Raw genomic sequence first — 21,249 nt, forward strand, 5'->3', positions numbered from 1 at the left:
CTGTTTGTTTTAGCAGGATATGGTGACTCCTTATAAGAGCCTTGGGTGAATGGTGTTTGGGGGTGAAGCGAAGCAGAAGTGAAATTCCCCCCCAGCCCCCACGCCCTCGCCGTTGCTCCAGAAAGAAAGAGCTGCTATGGCAAAGGGGATTAACACAGGAAGTGAATATGAGGCTGTGATGGAGTCTGCAATCAAGATTTCCCTGTAAACACCGCAGAGCTACATTAACAAGTGCTGCTTCCCCTGATGCTTGCTTTACTGCCTGAGTGTAGACTACAGGGTGCTGGTGAAAGCCTAATGATTGCTGTGCTGATTCTGTTTCAGAGGCAAGGAACTCTGCAAGGAACAAGCCCCCCCCCCCCCCCCCCCCCCCCCCCCCCCCCCCCCCACACACACACACACAAACACACACAATTTTACCATGTTGGTAATCAGTAATCAGTGCATCAGCCCAGGCAGATTTTAACACAGTGCTGATGACTGTAGCTTGTTATTGATGCTCAGATGCCAGGTAGTTGGGTTAAGGTGGGTCACACACTGTCACAACCAGATGTTCAGGACGTTAACTTACTGAAAATCCAAATTTGGTATTTAACTCATTTTGTTTGTCTTTCGCTCACACCCTTTTTTTTTTTTAACAAAGTCTGTAGTATACGGACTAACCGCAGCCTCGCTGTTCTGTTAGCTAACTGCTGAAACACTGTGCTGTGGCATGTGGGTAGCCAAGTGATTAGGGCACAGGCCTTGGTCACATTGTAACCCTAACCCACATTTTCAATGCCTCTGGTGCCCATGACTGAAATTTTCAAATTGTTGTGGGTTTTACAGGGGGTTATGTGCCAGGATCATTCTAGCTATTGTTGTGTCCACCCTTTCCGTAGCTTCCTCTTATCTAGTGCCCCTTTTACACAGCTTGTTCAAAGCGGGAATGCTGCGCTTTTATTCTGTCTCGCTGTTCTGTGTAAAAGGATTGGACACACAGTGGGAGGGCAGAGTTGTTCCATGAATAAGCCAGCTACAGAGATAGTCACATAACTCGATCTGACTCAGTTTTACCCTCTAGGGTGATCTGGGGGGATACATTTTTAAGTCAAATGCATCATTCTGGTGCACTCTGAGAGCAACATTAAGAGGTTATAGCGAGATTTTTTTTTGGTGTGCTTTAGTAATTTAATAACCTGTTGTACTACTGGGATGAATGGTGATGACAACCACAAAGCACAAGAAAGACATTTTACCAGTTCATTTAATGTTCCAAATAAACAATCAAAAAAGACCAATGGCCATATTTCCACTGTGAAACAACGAAAGCAGAAGTTCAACTAGTTAATTACTTGAATATATAAAATACTGTTTCAGTAAATAGCATTTTCTATATTGTGTTTCTTCAAATAACTGTCTGCTAATCAATAAAAGACCCAACTTCCAGATGACTTAGAATTGGATCAGGATCAGAGTTGATTTATATAAAATAAATTGTACAGATGGAAATAAATAAGATCTCTCATTAAGCCTTTTTTAAACCGAACCAACTAAAGCAGTATAATGTTGCTGCTGTTGCTGCTGTTTTAAACAGCATGCAGGTGTTTCACATTCAGAGGTTTGAGGCTGAGCTGCAGGGTTGAGTGGAGGTGTGTAGGGATTTGTGCTGTTGAACGTAACAATCAGAAAATAACCAGCTTTCTTACTATCACAGATCCTCACTTCATTCACTCTCTAACTTGCTCAACCTCAGCTGCTAATAACAGCATCCTGTAGCCGCTTACTGACGGAGCAACTCTGTCCTCTATTCAGTGTCCAGACCTTTTATACAGAACAGCAAGGTGGAATAAAGTAGTAGTATTCCTGCACTGAACAGACTCTCTGAGAGCAGAGGAGAACATCGCAATGACAAGTGACAGCAAATTATAGCAGAGGCTAACATTAATTACTCCTCTTCTCTTTCTCAGCGGGTGGAGTTGAGTCCTTTGTGTGTGACAGAGACGGAAGAAAGTTGTCACAACTTTAACAATATAATCCACATAAAAGAAGATAACGTCTCGTCCAATATCCCGTTTGAAAATTCGTTGATATGTCTTATAAACTCAATATACCACTCAGCCCTTAAACAACATAACATTTTGGAGAGTGTACAGATGTGTTCAGCTCACTGTGAGAAGGCACAAATTAGACTATGGCAGGCCGCCACAGTCTATATAATTAATGGGAAACACTGCACCTGATACTGACATTGTCACATGCTTCTGAATCTGGAACGCCGGCATACTATGTACAGTAAAAGCACACACAGTAGCGCCATTATGCTGGCTTTGTTTGGTTTGTAAAGAAGCAAAGGCAGCTTAATGAAGCTTAATGCTTAATGATCTTCTTTGTGGCTATATTGCAGGATCTCTTATGTTGCACAGAGACCCACACTCACACCCTGTGTACTGTTATTGGCTCAGGGTTACACAGCCACTGCCCAAAGCTTGACAAGCCTGAACAAAGCAAAATTAGAAGAAATTACAGGCTGAGGGCAGAGTCTCTGCAGATAAATACACCACCACTCACTTCTAGTGGGTCATAAGTGATGATTGAGAAGGGTTTTTTTGTATGAGTATATAATCCTACTTTTTCTTTTAAAGGAAAATCCTGCCTAGTATGCCTTTAATGGACAGAAAGAGATCATGGATAATTTAGTATGCACAGATTGAATGGTCACATTTAAAATACACTGCAGCACATAGCACTCAAAGATGAAGTATGAAAAGCGTGCACCCTGTATATACCTGTCTGATTTGCAGTGACAACTCACTCGGTACGTTTAGATACTGTGCGGACAGTGGAATGTTAAACAAAACACATTGGTTTAGAAAGCATGTCAACGTTGTTTTTTGTTATTTTTTTAATTTATAATTAGTCATCCAGAGCCTAAATAACAACCCAGCATTACTCTAGGCCCTGGCCCCTAGATACTGTTAACACAGATATGTCAGTCTGATTGCTCTGACAGCATGACAGAAGCAAAGATGCCTCTGGAAGTTGGTGTGGACTAAATGAGAAAGAGGTTAGTTTTTTGGCGGTTTGACCACTCATGTAAAAACAGGCTTCAGCTTAACTTTAAATTTAGATTCTTCATTTTCTGCAGTAGAGAGCCTTACGCCTTACACTCAGGAAAACTCTTGAGCTTTTAGTGTCATTAGTTAGTAAGAAGTGTGAATATCATTGGTCTGGATTGTGATTTACATTGCGAAAACTAGGTAAATGACATACAGTACAACTCACTATAAGAGAGCTGCGTCTATTTTTGTTTAATTGGATGTAAACTGGAATGCTTGGCTGTAAAATGAACCATAATGCATACTGTCCCCCTTTTGTGTATTAAGCATCTGTGATACAGCGATCTCACGGGGGCCCCTACAGCAAATGAAGTTATTTCCAGAGAAGGAGGGCAGACATGCCTCGTTTGCTCAAGGAAACTTGGCCCACAGCAGTGTAAATGCTGCCATGCAGAGTAGCGGAGTGACTGGTCCTTGGATAGCAAAGTGTTACATTTGCAGTATTTTAATTCTCTTTAAAGATTCAGCAGGCAACATAGAAATGCTGAGCAGATGGCTGTTTGGGAAGGTTTGTATGTGGTGGTCTCTGTATCAGGAGAGGGCTGCTGTCCAAACCCCAGCCACTGATCTAATGGATGAAGTGAGTCATACCCACCTTCAATGTGAACAAAACCGTCTCCATCAAACACACATGGGCCAGCACAATGAGCCACATTCATACAACAATGTTTTTCTGGTCACCTCTTCTTGTTTGAGCAATGTTTTCAACTATGGTGCATTCACAACTGTTTTCAATATGTACTCCTGTGTTTTCATTAGGTCGACTCTTAACAGGCCATTGGAGTCAAGCACCTGCTTTTCAATAACCCAGTAAGAGTTCAACTATTGCCAAAGCCACTATACCAGTAAAAAAGTCCCCCACGTACATGATGAAACATTAAGTTTAAGAAAATGTTTTTTTCCTTTTCTCTATCAAAGCAACAGTGAAGCATTTGCCTTTAATTGGAGCCATTTTAGGGGGAGTTCTTGCCATGTGCTCAGTGCCCTCACAGATTGTTCTAATTTCCAAAATCCTCAGATCATGAGACTTGAATGCTGTGGCAGTCTTCAGCAGACAAAATGCATGCGTGCTTCGATTCATTTCAGCAATTTCAGTTTTCAGTAAATTAAAAACACCACTAAGAAATGAATGAGTGGAAAGTGGTGTAAATTGGGAAAACAAAGCACGCTGCTGGTATGAACACCGCACAGTAACGCAGTAAATTGACAACCAGTGTGTAATTTTTCATACAGGTTCACTCATAATTACTTTCTGTAAAAGTATCTACTGTGGGCTTTGAGTTGTTTCCAGAAAACTGTTTGATGAACGATGTTACTGTAAATAACAGCTGATTCCTCAGTTTGTGGCAACAGCAGAGAACTACTCACTCCTCAGTTTAGATTTGACCAGCAGTCTCATCTCAAACAGCCATTAGAATTGTTCAAGCTCATAGAGAACATTTGACTTGATTCACTGTTGGAATATATGGTAACAGATCTAAAACATTTCACAAAATACCATGCTGTAATCATTTAAATAAGAGACAACTTTCTTTTCTTTTCTTTTCTTTAAATTGTATTGCTCAGGTCAGTATCTTCAAACCACAGAGCAAACTGAATGTAGTTAAAGTTCCTAAAAAGCAAGTAAGTGGACAGAGGACCTTGAGTTACAATTTTGTTGTTAAATCCACAGCATGTTTTAAATTGTTTGCATGTGATCATATTCTAGGATTAGTTCTGATGTTTTATGAATTCCCTTTACCATTAATGTCTCTACCTCATGGATCACTCACTTTTGAACATTCCTGCTGGCAAGAAAGTTTGTAATATTAATTTAAAAATATTTTGTGACTACCTACTCTCCCACCATCAGCTTCTTAATCATATTTAGTATAACTGATATCATTTCCAGTTCATGCATCTGTAATTTTGGTTATTTTTATGTATTTGTTTAGTATGATATTGGCATTCATGCTTTGCTTTTCATGTTTAAGATTCTTCGATTCTTCCCTTTAGAAAATCATTAACAGTGAGAGGACACATGGGGGGTTGGCAAAATACAAAAATCCCCTTTTAGAAGTGAAACATGGACGTTGGGGCCACATGGCATATATCATGTTTATGATGATCATGATCATGTAAGTAATGGTAAAGGTAATGGACTGAGACTGTGATATAAGGAACTTCCTGACTTATTTTCCATTGAGGGACCCTATTACATAACATTCTCCTGACATTAAATGACCTCTGCTTCTCTAACACAATGTGAGCAGTCAGGGGGGGGGGGGGGGGGGGGGGGTGGGATTTAAAATTACGCATCTGAACATTTTACTTGTTGTTATTGAGCGTTTTGAACTACACTATCTTGTAAAGTAATCAGTGTTGCACTTTGTGATAAAGAACAAAATCTTCAGTTTCTGGTACCGGAGCATGCAACAGTGGCACGGCTCCACTAAAATGTTGTTTTAGGCCTCTCTGTCAGTGGGAGACATGCTAAAAATGGCCAGTCAATGCATTAAACCAGATGCACGGACAGTGTTCTTCCTCCATCTGTTCTATTGTCTCAGTGTTCTCTGGGATGAGGAGCGGATGCACCACTGAAGGAGATGCAGGAAATACTCTTGGCCCAGAACAACACAGCCAACTTCTTCTAGCCTTTTGCATAGTGGCTGCATACACGTACAGCTTAAGACAGTGGTAGCATGAATGTGTTTAAAAGTAGTAGTTTTCCTTTAAGACCTTTATAATTTTGATATAAGAGGACATACATTGTTCCACATGTCACCTCTGCTAGCATTCATTCTCTTTATCATCACCCCCCCCCAAACACACACACACACACACACACACACACTCACACACCCTCCGCCCCCCCAAGTAATGACTGCACAGTAGCGTGCTTGATGTAGTGGAAAATACATGGATCTCTGTTGCTGTCAGAGGACTAATCACAGCTCTGAGTGAGGCCCCAGTCTCTGCACAAAGAGGAACAGGAAGGTCTTATGGGTGTCCATGTCAAGGACTTTGTCATCTTTAACAGAACTCCACACAGCAAGCTCATTCAGCGAGGCCTGTCAGGCACGCTCCAGAAATAGACATTCTGGTCCCAGCATTAAAATTTACAATGTGAGGCTATATATTTTTAATAATTCTTCAAAAAGCAGATAAAAATAAAAGTGAGCCTTGTAAAGACGAGAGGTACATGAGGTGTAAGTAATATGGAGTAATATGGAGGGAGTTTTATGTAGGTGGGTGTATTTATGCTAACTGTGTACATGTGTTTGTTTTAGTGGGATAATATAATGAGGGATGGATGTTGTTGACCCCCAGCATTTTTTATGAGCTTTGTTAATTGAGTTTTATACACAAATTGACAATAATGTTAAAGCAATTGTGACAGTGTCATGTTGTAGGTGTGAAATAGAAAAAATGAAACAATATCATACAATACATGGCTACTATAAGAAAAGCACAGTCAGCTTGGTCATATTTCACATATAGCATAATAACCCCCCCCCCCCCCCCCCCCCCCCCCCCCCTCGGGTCAGAATAAGTATAAATGAATACAATGGATAAGTAATGGGATATTGTTATCATTATTATTATTATTATCATTATTATTATTTAGCTGCTGTAGTGAGGTCTTTAACAGTAATGTTTCAACCCAAATGATCAACTAAGCCAGGGTGAATTGTGGGGATATCAAGCGAATGAAAGAAACTACTAAAATATGAAGAATCTGCTGTGATTTCAGAAGTACATAATGATCTCTTAAAATCTTTAAACTCATTATTCATTTTCATAGGATCAATTGTTAAAGGCTCTGTATGTACAAATCAGAAATTCCTTCTACCTGTGGAGGTTGAGCTTGTATGCTTGCGCATATGCTCGTAGTGCAAGACTATTGCAGGTGATGCCCCCACCCACCCCATACCCCCCGCTGTTGTACACTCATGTATAAACACACATACAGAGGCTTCTGTTAGGTTGTGGCTGCTGACTGGTGACAGCATATCTGCACCGCTCAACCTGCCCAGTGAGTTGTGGCCATGAAACAACATGCTATGGCTGCGGACCTGTGTGCTGTGACAAAAAAAGAGTCTACATACACAGCTGACAAAGTTGGGTAATATCAAATTTTTTAAGTTAGGTTAATACCCATTCACTCATTGGCAATAAAAAACAACAAGTAAAAGCAAAAACCTTCATAACAGTTATAAATAGAATCTTTCATCCTGAAGATGTTTGAATTTTGGAAATTTTATGAGATGATGATGTCTGCCGTAGATGATAGTCACCATTCTCATAATAAGTATATCTGGATTTCAATAGCATTTCCATTCCACGATTCATAGCTAAAACCTCAAACTCGGCCTGTAAGGAGAGACACTCCTTATATAGATTTGAAGAAGGAGAGGTGGCATAAATTGTGTCCAGCTGTGCAATGCGTTTTGTTAATTCAATAAGTTTTTCCCTCTTAATTTTCCTCTCATAACCATTGACCCACAGCATTTCACTGCTGTACCACAATTGTAAAATGGCATATTCACATTAATCCTGTCAGGCGTAAGGGGTATGTGTGTGTGTGTGTGCGTGTATGTGTGTGGGTGGGGGGTGGGGGTGGGGGGGGTGAATTCTTGTGGCATATATTAAACAACAAACCTATAGTTAAGAAGATCCCAATTAAGCCTGTTAACATCATTAGAATTTATGACACAGTTCAAAAGCAAATCGCTTCCCAAGCAATTTAAGGCTTGTCAGAATTTGCCCTCAGGCTCCCAAACTCTAACCTCTAAATGGCTTCACTCTCAAATATTCGAGGGAGAAAAGAATCCAAAATCTCATTAGAGAAACGCAAGTGGTTTTGGGGAGCTGATGAGCAGCCCAGTTTGGGGCTTTTCAGAAACAACTATGTTGCCATTTTAATCAATTTCTTTATGTTTCTCCCCTTTCATGTGTTGGTGGTGTAAAATCATTTCTCACTAAAGCTAAGGCAGCAGTTTATTAAAGTTAATGTTCCTGACAAGTGCGAGCCTTTACTGTACTGTGTTTTCTATCATAGTGTAAGGGTGAGAATAGTTACAATTAGAGTGTTTTTAAAATGTGCACAGTGCCCAACACACAGAAGCAATTAAAGAAGCAGTAAACCAATAACCAAAATACACAATTATTTTTTTAAAAGTCTTTCCTCTATAAACTTCAAATTACACTGTGGAGTATCACAAACAATAACAATTAAAAATAAAAAAGATTCAGTGCATCTTCTCATTTGATACTTTTGCAAAATCAAACATTAGCAGATTTGTTTTTTTCTCACTAGAGGCAACATAATGTTTATAGATGGTTAGTGCCCATGGTGATGTAGACCTTGACCGCAAAGGGCTCCACAACTCAATGAAGGCTCTGGGGTTATGACACGAAATACTTTTGCTATTATTACCCCATGTAGTCACTCAGTAAGCTAAAAAAGACAGCTAAGCCCACTTTCAACAACAGGCTTGTACACAATCTAAGTTGGAGAAAAGATTCCAATGTTTCCACGAAGTAAAAGAAGCTCAAGAACAACAGCCAGCAGCTGTCATATTATATACTGACCATTAGTGTCTGCTAGTTTTGTCTTGCAGTCCCAAAGGAAAGGGCATATAGGGATAGCAGAGAGCTCCAGGTACTACATTACATAATAGCATATTTCCTTCCTGCTCCCCTCTCTCCGTTATTCTGCAGTTTGTAGCCAGAGTATAAGTATAAGACATATCTACTCGTAGGATAACTTCTCTTCATAGCTTTCCTGTCAAACATTGCCCCTTTGCTGTCCCTCTCTGTAGGTCAGAAGTCAAAAGCTGTCTGACTGAAAATTTCCCATTGAAAGCAGAAAAATACTGATCTGCACGTCTGTCAAAGGTCATGGAAGTAACTTTGTTGCTGTCAGTGCAGAAATCATTGCTGCCTGAGCATTAAATGCTATCAAAATAATGTAACTCCCTTTGTTTCACCTTATAGTTGATGATAGACGTGTGTTATTTTTATGATATTATCGTAATCTCGAGTGTAACCATGGCTCACTTCCTCAAACAGATCCCAGAATCTAAAACAAATAAGACTAAAACAGTGGCTATGTCACACAGAGCAGTCTTTGTTCTCTGCAGAACTGTGCATCACTATGAAGGATGTATAATTGACACTCTAGGGGACTCTTCATCCAGAGCTGTGGGTGCATGAGTCACTCATGTCAACTGTCATAAAAGACATTCAAGCTACTAGCAGCAGCCAATACCAGCAGGTCGAGTAATAACGTGCTGTTCTTTTGATGTCAAGGGCTGTTTCAAGGCCTGCAGCTCTCTTTGCTTAGGTTTTAATGAAGGCAAACAGCATTGTCTCGCTTTATGTTGCATGCTAATAATCGTGTCCTTTGACTTGAACAAGGACATCATCCTGGGGTTTAATTAGCTGAGCTGAATGAGTCACATGTTGCTGTGAAAAGTGCTGAAAAAGAGGCCCGTACTACCACCTGGTTTCAGCAAAAGAGCCATTTTTCAACATTTTCTTGTTTACCTGTCATTTTAGCTCCACAGTAATGCCACCATTGTATCCAAAGTGCCTGTGTTGTTTTCTTTCAAGCTTCCATGTCCTTAGCTGCTGTCCTTTATTGCCATTAACCCTTCTTCCTTCCACAAACTATTTCAGAACAAAGACGCAACATGAAGTCAAAGAGATATAAGTTGTTTGTGTGCGAAGGGTCTTGAGCTGAGCCATGCTCCCTGCCTTGCTGCTGCTGACTTGGGTGGGCGTATGTAATTAGAGAGCAGGTCCTGTTAGTCCAGGTATCCAGGGAAACAGCTGCCATCCATCCCTGGTTCCCATGGAGCAGCTTGAAGCTGAGGTGTGCACAGAGTCCTCTGCTACCACTCTGTTCTGGATGGATGCCCTTCATTGAGCACATTGAGGCTTCCTTCTTTCTTTCTACTTGAGGTATCACTTCAGGTTGACTGATCATCAAGATAACACATTTGAGTCTGTGAGAGTCTATTAAACCCTTATAAAAATTCTCTCAATAGAAATCAATTGAAGTGTAGCTCTTTTCTCAGTTTCAAGGATAAATGGTTAAAAAAGCTGCCTGTCTTTCATTTCTGGTGCTATTGATGTAAAGATAGGACATTGGAGGACATTTTCAGAATATGAGGGGACAGAAGAAGAAAATTAGCTGTGTTCCCAGACGTCTTATGATTACATCTCCAGGCTATGAAAAATAAAAATAAGATGCACATGGAGAGGAAGAGGCTGTTCATGACTGACTTTCAGTCCCATGGCTGCAACTGAACCCGGAAGCAGAGACAGATCAGCATCAAAAGGCCAGACTCCTTCTGTTTTTCTATGATCCAGATCAGCTTGTTTTGGCAGACCCAATTTAAAGCCCCGCACCAAAATTAACATAATTGTATATTTTCTAAGAAAATAAGTAAAGGAACAGAAAATATGATTCTTGAGAGTTACACACATTTTTTTGTTTTTCTTCAAATGGCATGATGAGACAAATGATTGATGAGGTTGATGGACTTCCAAATCCTACAACACTAGTCTGATTCATTAAGAGTAAACATGTGTTTGAAAAAAAATATTCAAAGAAATAGATGAAATCTTGATCCAACTTTATACCCACACAAAACTTGTGACTTAGTGACTTTAATCACTAAGTTATGGGTGTTTGTGAAAATGTATTAGATTTTCCCCTTCCAATTTCCCCTTCTGTCCGACATGGATTTTCCTAGTCTGGAGCCAGGTCCTGGTCTAATATTCAACTTACACAAGTGTGGTGTGGAAACTTAAAGCCTCCAGTGCACATACACTGAGAATGGATTTTACAGTGGTCCAAAAAATTCAATCGATGATATGATATAATAGCGGTGAAATTAAATATTCTACATATGTGTAATGAGGGAAAGGAAAGGATGTGATTTTAAATATTTTTAAGTGGTAAGAAAAACATAACTGACACAAATTATTCTCCCAAGCAGAGTATGTTCTATGTCTTAACATAATCCTCCTCCCTCACTGAAAAATCTAGAATCTATGAATGTGCCAATATTTTAAAGTCTGGTTTGTACATGCACTGTTTTATAAGGCTGTTTTTATATCCACCTTATGAAGGTATAAACATTTTTGTGCTCACCCTAAACCTAAGTTTAAGATGCATACAAATGAGTGTGATTTTTATGACATCACACTAGTTTAAAATGCCATTGAGACTTGAAGTCCCCAGTCACACATGCTCAGAATTAACTTTTCAGTGTTTCGAGTAGTTGACAGCAGTTACATTTTTCCAATTAGTCTAAGTCCCTAGATGAGGAGTTTGTCAGCGCAGTACGTGACATTCAAATGTAACTGAAAATTCCAACGCTGTCACAATCCAGTGAACCTGGAATGTGTTGGATTGGACACTATCCACTATCTGAAAGCTCAGCCTATAACCGCACTGCATACCAGACATCAAAGGCAACTGTCATGGAGGGGCATGAGCATGAGAACTCTGTAAGCTGAGCTCGTGTCCAGGACACTTCGAGATGTTACAATGTACAGTATGCAGCTAATATGTTGAAACAGGTAAACAAGTAGACCCAGCAACAGGTAGGAATTACTGCTCTGTAATCCTTCATCAGTGAGATGAAAAACAAAGCTTTAGGGCGCCAAAAACACCCCCTTACATAACTCTTGCGTTTGATTTGAAGTGGGGGGAGACATCAGGGTCAATTTCACAGACACTTGGTTCACCCTCAACACTTCTACACTGCTGAGTGCTTCCGTCCATCTGTGCCCCTTTTCCCGTTCTCTACATCCCTCAGCTACCATTGGGTCAAGCACCATCCAAGCCCTGTCTTAACCTCTCTCTCCTTCTAGCAAGACTCAATAAGCTTTTATTTATGTAGCTCATTATTCTCCTTCCTTCTCCTTAAAGCTAATCTTGCCTCTTTCATTCCCTGGCCTTCTTCCTTTCTCCCTCGCTCTCTTGTCATGACATTGGCCTGTGACACGTGTGGGAAACTTCTGCGAGGCCCCCGCTTTGGACAGGACACTGATATACTGAGAGTGCTGGGTGACGGAGCTATTTTTGGAACTTGTAAATATGAGAACTTCCTTTCCTAAAGTATATCTAATATCCCTAAGGATTATTAACGAGGAGAAATATGAAGGCAAAAATGCAGAACATCTATTATCATTTCTTGTACAGTTTTTCCTTCTCTGTCTGTTTCAATTAAAGGCGAAGAGCCCCAGAATCATGGCCACCATCTTGTTTCTTTGAAAAAAGATTCTAATGTTTACAACTACAGATTACAGGACATTGAATGTGACTTACAAGCTGCCTTTGACAGCGATTGTTTTTCTGTCTCTTTAATGGCATTTTCAGGTGTTTCCACACATTAGGCCCAGGTTTTATAGGGGACATCCGTCCAACAGTTCTAGGAACATCCAAAAACTCCCCTCCCATGTTTGCAAATGTGGAGACAAGACAAGAAGCTATACAGAAGGCGGAAATGCTGGGAAACTGAAACATCAGAAGCGGAAACTGATAACAGGATGAGGGAGATCTGGGGTCTATCAAATGAGTGAAAGTGATCTTTGATATCCAAGTATTATTTAACCTAAGATAACTTGCTAAAGCTAAACTGAGACTAAAATTCCTCTCTACAAATTACTATTATTAGTATTATTATTAATAATATGTGAGTGAAGTGTAAACTAAAATTAAAAGATTAAAGAATTACAAAAACAAAACACAGCCCCAGATCACTGAAGATTAAATTGTTCAATATTCAAACTGATCCTCAGCCACCAACGACTGGAATGACCTGCTCATGAAATTTAAATCAACTTTAAAAATGTATGGCGGGCGCTTTGACGTCTACAGACAGACCACCCATCAGTAAAAGTGATTAATAGATGATACATATGTGCAGGTTGTACTGATAAATTGAGGATGTCTTATTTTTGTACAGTTTTGTCTCCCCTTTGCTCTCTCCCACTCTCTCGCCTCTCTCTCGCACACACACACATTATACATACATGCACACAGTCAAGCAGTCTTGAATAATTAAGATGGTATTGAATGTTTTACTGCCTCCTCTTATGCCACCCAAGAGCTCCATCACATGTGAGAGAAATGGCCATGGTCGTATTTATTCCGTACATACACATGCTCACTACGGACATAGGCTATGGTGCATAATGCAAACATGAGTAAACTAGTGTAATCTGACCACAACAGATGAGAAGCAGTCAGACTGATGGATCCTTATGTAACAGCTCAAGACTGACCTGAAATTCTACACGCTGCCTTTTTCTACAACTACTCTCATCCCCTTTAAAAGATGATTCTGACATCATGGCTGAATGAGTGAGTGTCTGACAGCACTGGTACAGAGTTCCAATATACTGCACATAATAAGAACCAGTACTCTTCAAAGAGAGGCCCTAGCCTTCAAATATAGGATCAGACCTGGATGTTACACAACCACACCTGTTGCTTAAAACAGCAACACATAAGCAACCTCTTCCACTGAAACCCAGAGTAAACATGCTTTCCAGGTCAGTGTATTTATGCTACAACGCAAAGCATACCATAGTGGACAATGGATGTTTAAATAGAAACAATGTTAACCATTATATGCAGTGATCTAATGCAGAGAAGGGAAAAAACAGTACAATGATGATAGATGTAGCTTATTTTGGCTACAATAATCCAATGAACTCATCTCTGTACTTGCCAAAGTCATACCCTGAAGTGTTGAGCTCTATCATGGGCAGCCCCCACTTTCTGATAGCAACATAGCATAGCAACGCCACCTAGTGTTGCTTATTGGTACGTGCAAACATTTTTTTGGTCATTTGTCATTTCATTTGAAAAAGACAAGAAAGAGAGATAGGCAAAAATAAATAGATTAAGTTAGCCTTTTAGACATTAGGGTTTGTATGGTATCTTAGCTTACCTTTTTTCTTTATTTGTGTTGTTGAAGTACCGTTGAACAATGCAAAGTGTCCCTACAGGGGCTGAAAACAGACTTTGCCTTCAGCAGCAATGAAGTATCCAATTAAATATGTTGTTCCTGCTTGGTGTCGAAAAAAGTATGCCACTTTTGATATGAGTGATTTCAAATAACAATGTAATAATAAACTGTTAAATTGTTGGATATTGTTTATAACTTTAGAAAAAGAATAACTCATTAATGCTCAAGAACAATAATGTAGAAGTATAGAGGTGTAAATATGTCACAGAAAAAGGAAGAAGCAGATTGTAAGGGGGGTTTCCAAAAGTTCAAAAATATGCTGAACTGTTTGTTTTCTTTTCTTCTAGACTAGATTGGTCCTTATCCAGTGACTTCCTTTCCTATTCTCACAACTGTTCGGTTTTTTCCCATCACCCCGTGGGGGTCTGGGAAAGTTATGACATCACCAGAGGGCTCTGTGAACCTCTCTCACCCACATGTGGCTTAAAACAGCTACTGACAGGCATTTCCTGTTTGTCTAAAAACAACAAGTTTAATGAACTTAAGATGGAGTAAGGCAGAATAGAAAGTGCTTCGGGATCAGATATTTAGAGAATCAAAAGGGGGCTTGGAAAACTATAAAAAGAATAAAATGTTATACCCTCAACAATATATGTAGCGCATCAGAAGACAAATTGCTGTCTTGGCCCTTTTACAAGCAGATGGAAGATGAAGCTCACCAATAGATGCAAAATAATTCAGTAAAAGTCAATTCATTTGCTTATCATCAAAATGTACTGGTTAATTTTACTTCTTATCAGCTTTAAGTCAAATAAGACAGCTAACTCATAAAGGAAAGAGCAGCTGTGAAAGAGTTGAAGGCTGACTTACCCTCTGTGTGGAGGTTAGGTTTCTGTCCTTTGTTAGAAGAAGACACACTGCACAGACCAAAGGCAACACACATATTTGAAGACTGGTTATTTCCCATGGTGTTTCCTATACACAGCACGTCTCTACTTTAAAAGTTAAGTGGCAAATGTAATACGGTTTACTCTGGTAGTCTAGTTTGGTGTAGCTTGTCTCATCTGTTTGAGTCTCGATGGAATTCTGTTATTTTAATAGCATGAAATCCCGCCTGAAATTTGAAAGTGTGTAAACATGAGCACGTGGCTCATTGTTATCTGTTAATGCTGTCCAATAAAATCAATCCCCTGTTGGGAAAGACGTTGACACGTGTTTGTGTGTGTGTGTGTGTGTGTGTGTGTGTGTGTGTGTGTGTGTGTGTGTGTGTGTGTGTGTGTGTGTGTGTGTTTGTGTGTGTCTGTGTTTGTGTGTGTGTGTGTGTGTGTGCATGTGTGTGTGTGTGTGTGTGTGTGTGTTTGTATTGGCAACAGTTAATCGACACTCCAGACCGTTAAATATACACATGACACTGAAGGGAAAGACACTGGTGACTTTTGTTACAACCCGCCCTGCAGTTCCTAAAAAAGCTGAAGTGGGCGTTCACAGTGATATTCCTGTCCTTGAGAGGTGAGCGGGAACTAAAAGCTTTGATGTTTACTGAGGAATATTACCAACTCAATACATTTACCTCTGACAAGAAAAGTCAGAAGTTAATAAATTAAGTAGTTTTAAAGTGATTCATATTTCTTTCAGCAAGAGTCTATCAATGTATGTTTGTTTAGTCAACTGCATAGAAAGAAAACAGAGGAACACTCATATTACTGTTTTTTCTTCCTTTTCCAGGGTTTCCCTTTTTAAGATTTTGTAAGCATACAGTAATATAAATTCAGGATGAAAATGAGAATCAACAATGTATACACATACATATGTATACCCATACACATGGTGCCTCCATGTACAGAACATTTACATTACTAACATGACCCACTGCAACAAGCCTTTTTCATATTAGACATTTTGTCGCAGTATAAAGAACTTAGGGGTTAATTTTTAATGGTCTGATTTCAAGCTTTGGTTTCCTGGTTGTCCTGGTATCATACATCAGTGGTGGATGAAGTATTCAGATGCCTTACCTGAGTAAAAGCAGTAACACCACAGTGTAAAAATACTGTACACAAAAGTACAGTGAGTGAAAGTATTGGTGATAAAGAATGCCCTGTGTCTGAGATAGTTATGTTACATTAGTGATTTGTCATGAGGGGTGTTACAAAAGGCTCAGAGGCGCAACACAATGAAGAACACAACATTAAATACTAGAAATGGTTATTTTTATTCATGGAGAAAACAAGAAAAAAAAAACAGAAGCTGGGATGTGGTGCCAGGGCGCTGAGGAAGAGAATGGGCGGAGAAAAAGGAGCCACTTATAGGCCCAGCCCACAGCCTCATGCAGGTGTGCTCAATCACTCAATGAACTGCCCCTCCACACAGAGCCCTGGAAGACATGACAGGTTAACACATACAGGCAAACAATAATATAACAGTGACACATAACAGGAGCATTTTAATATTTACTCTACTTGTTATAGTATTTGGCAGTTTAAGCAACAATCATGCATCATATTTCATAAAGTGATTGTATTTTGAATGCAAAATCTTATTTAGCTAACTACTAACTGTTGCCCTCAATAAGGTTCAATAGCATCCTCTGAAATGTAGCGAAATGTAACTTTTACTGAAGTAGCACTGGAGTAAATGTAACACTGTCATGACTAACTCAGACACTTGGAAAGAACAGAGCCACTGTTACTGTTATTAGTAACAATTGTTTTTCCCCCTAATGTTACAGACAAGTCCAAATGTCCACTATGAGAACAACTTCATCACAAATATCCAGATAAATTCCCTTTTTTTTCACTTCTCCTGTCTTGTACTATTCTTTTATACAGGCAACAGTGAATAGATGACGTACATTATATTGTTGTTGCAGGAAAAGCACAAGTGTGACTGATAACATGAACTATATCAGACGTGACCGTGTGAGAGTGAGCCACAATAGCAGAGCCCTCACACCAAAACACCATATCAAATGTTACACATATGTGTTTTCTGCTGTAACATGTCAAACATCTTTTGTAAAAAAAAAAAAAAAAAAGTTTTATTCCATCCACTACAATTTCATGTAAATGTAATAATGGGTTATTAGCATTTGGAGCAGGATTAAAGCCTGCTTGTTTTTAGTTTGAGATATTTATTATGCAATTTAAAAATTTGATCATGCTCCAAAGGTCACAGTTTCCCTCTAAACTGCAGTTTCCAGCAACAGTGTTACTTATTAACATAACAGGTCTAAAGTCCACAGTGTGAATTGAATCACTTGGATTTGAGAAATAGCAGTCTGAGCCTTATCCAGCTCAGCTCAGCAGTTTTCATCTATTGGACTAGTTGCTGAACTTTAGTTTAAATTTGAATGGCTGTGATGTGAAAACACACTATTAGTATTATGTCAGGTTGATCTAACTTTCCCCTTTTCCACACAAAAACACCGTGCCTGTTTGACTGGGAGCTGTTTATTCATCTACACCCACACTGATCACATACAACCTCTGAACAGAGACTTTGACAATTGAAACATTTTAATCAATATGAACATTTGAGCTCCTAACCCTAACCCTAACCCTAACCCTAACCCTCTAAATGTTGAAAGATACTGTTTGTCAGTATAATTTATTCCACTTGCAAATTTTCATTGGTGAAACACACAATATCATCCATGAGATGGCGCTCACACTCAATGAACTGAGAAAAAGAAGTTGCTCAGTATCAGTCAGTATCTCCTGTGTGACTTGCTCTATACTGAGCATACGTTCAACACATTTAACCGCTGATCTGAGCCTGCTGTCACAGTTCAACTCTCACACTTCAGTTTGTAGTTCCATACACATATCTGCTGAACCATAGAATAAATGAGCACTGAATTACACAGAAATAGTTTTCATAAATTCATAAACTATATATATAACAGTATCAGTCAAAAGTTTAGACATAACTTCCGATTCAAATGAATGAGCTTCAGTAATACAGAAAGATATAAACACAATATTAGGATGATGTAAAAACACAAAAAATACCTTTCTTCATACATAATGTGTTGTGTAGAATGTGTGAATAAAAAGAAAAAGATATAGTAAGGTTACAAAACATATAGTGTAATTACAAATAATAGATTACAAATGGAGACCCTACAAACCCTAACCCTGGAGCCAGAGTTTGATCATCAAGTGCTATAAGAGGAAGGACAGACACATTTTGCTCAGCTGCTTATCAACAAACATACTTCCTCTTATTACGAAGAAAGATTAAGAAAACAAAGATTAATTCTTGGCTCCCTTCACTGTTTTTTATTCCTACTTGACATCATTTTTTTTCTAACACTCAAACAAACCAACCAAAAATTTCAATTAATTGCAATTCACAATAATCTTTTGTATAGTTTTTCTTTCATCAAAGGAATTAACAACTACAGTGATATTGAAAGCAACACCCATGACACCATATAATCATATCTCATGTGGATCATGTGGGACCTGCTGCAGCTTCTAAAACCAGCCTTTGTATCCATCCGGCCTGAAAGGGGTCAGGGTTTGGATTCAGAGTGTCCCATGCTTGCTTTGTCCTGCGGCTCTCAAGTCTCTGAAGCAGGATTAATTCTTCTAGTACATTACTCTGCTTGTACTTTCTTGTCTTCACTTAAAACAGATCTGCATTAGAGCTGTGATGAGTCTCGGCTGTGGTGTTTTGGTGTTTGTGATGACGGTTGTCAGGTCACTGTTCACTGATAAAACACCAGACAAACTGGCCCTGCTCACTGAATACCAGCAATGGTTCATTAGCTTGATCTGCAAATATGCCATAACTGTAATCATACCCAACTATTAACTTAAACTTATTTTTTATTTTAAAGATTCGTCACGAAGAGCTAAAATATTACTACAAATTTGTTTAAGCGAAGTGTTTTAGCATCTGCCATGTGGCTTGTGATTTATGTCAGCTCATGTGTATGTTCTCCTGGTGTGACATCATCTACCCAGAGTGCAGTCAGTGTGGAAGACAGGATGCCGGACATTCCTTGAATGCTCCACACAGGATCTCACTCCTGCTTGTGAACACAACCCTCCTACCTCTAGAGAGTGGAAAAATACAGGCTTTGTTCAGAGTTTGTGGGGTGAAGGGGGCTCTTAGGGGGATTGATGGTTATATAATATCTCACTTTTATTAAAATGTCTGATGCTTTTTATGGTTATGAGGGATTTAAAGTTGTTAATACTGCACATTGGCTTGTTTTTTTTGTTTGTTTGTTTCTTTTATACCAAGGCGTAGCAAAACTGTGTTACGCACAATGGTAGATTGACGTTATACATTCTCTGTAAAGATGCCCTAAATGATACAGATAAGATTCAGATCAGATTTGCTTTGTCATTGAAGCCTTCAGTTGAAAATAGACAACCTACTCTTAAAAAGACAACATTCAGCAGAAAAGGAGGTAAAAGGTGGATTAAATAGACCAGGATACAGTACCCAAATACCCTTTAAAGTGCCAAAAGTAGTGGATTTAGCATTTTATTGCAAGTACAACAGGTCTGCTGGAGTCCACACCTTTGGAGCCAAAACCGTTTCTCTTCCACCATCGTCTGACATTCCAGACTGGGTTGATAAACGAAGGGGAGACCTGCTGGCAGGGAAAAGCCACTTCACTGTGGCCATACGTAATGTCCTGACATTCCTCAAACTATACAAGCCTTTGGCTATCATGTCAGAGATCTGGCTTTATCTCAGCTCCAGTCACGCAACAGCCGCTTGTCAGGCTTCTTTTGCAGGGTTTCAGGTCGAGCTTTGCTATGGAATGTCATGAATAGTGAAGGTTTATCAGCAGTGGAGGAAAAGTCAAATAAATCACCCTGTGTCTTTATTCTCTTTTATACATGGAACCTGCAACATTCCCAGCTTTACAGTATTTGTCAATGAAGGTTTTTGAAAACGTTTGACACATTGACCTGCTTTACAGGTAAGCTGACAGGTAAGACAATGTCTACAGGAGATTTGGCACAACAGACTGCGCCTGTGTGCGGGGTGATGGAAAGGTTACAACAAGCTACTACAATTCTACAGACACGGGATGTAACAGAGCCTTCTCCGTCACAGTCATAATCCTCTTACAGATTTCCTGCAGGTGAGCATTCTGCCATGACATCAATGAGTGGACTTAATCTCCTCAGGCAAGATGTTGTGTATGAGCGAGACTTGACTTGACTTGATCCAGTCTGAAGATATAATGAAGTGTGAGAAGTATAATTACACAGCCAGACCCAGTAATCAGACTAGCAGTCCCATTCACACTTCAGTTCCCTTTACACAGGAAATCGGATTAAAATGGCTTGAGTTTGTGGTTGAAGTAGAAGTCTTTGTATACTGATAGAAGTCTTGTGGGTCACACTCTGATGCTTGCTTTCATTCTGTTAAAGCTTGATATGACAAGCAAACTGACTTTACCAGTCAGCAGATCTGATGCCTTCATAAACGGTGGAGTCACTTAGAAAAACAACTTTCCTCTTCAGACATTTGACAGGTTAACTTTTCATTGTAAATTGAAAACAGAAGCTATCTATGGGTCCGAAAGTAGACTAAAAAATTACAACAGTGATCCTTACCTCTTCCCTAATGATAGCTACACATCCATCTCATACAAAGTGATGGAGACCCCTCTCCTGTGACCAGTCAAACTTACACATCTCTCTTTTGCTTTCAAGATTTTAAAACCAGTTGTTTACTTCTGCTCCTCACATTTAGTTGGTATTTGTGTTAACTCCTGCAGTGGCTGTAAAATGGTCAGTGAAAGACATGGAGACTCAAGCAAGGAAGGAGAAAGGAGACTGAAAGCTAAACAACATGATTTGGTGTTGCCATAGCTATATGAGGTGGGCCTTTTGCTGCACTGTGTATTCTCAAAGCTGCAACTACACATCAGAGCAACATATGTTAAACTTGCCTAAAATGGAACTAATGTGGCTGAAATGTGTATTATTTCATTTTCTCTTCAAAATATGCCACTGCCATGATCAGCATCTACTCAACAGACAACTCACAGGCTTACATGGAGACAGCAAGACCTGTGTTTGGTGTGCTTTAATACACTGTTTATTTATATTTCTGCTACATAATAATACATTTTATTTATGGAGTGATTTTCAAAATACTTAAAGATACTCCATGTTTCTGTTTATTGATATGAAAGCAAC

Source organism: Scomber japonicus, chromosome 8, assembly GCF_027409825.1.
Source record: "Scomber japonicus isolate fScoJap1 chromosome 8, fScoJap1.pri, whole genome shotgun sequence".
Classification (NCBI taxonomy): Eukaryota; Metazoa; Chordata; class Actinopteri; order Scombriformes; family Scombridae; genus Scomber; species Scomber japonicus.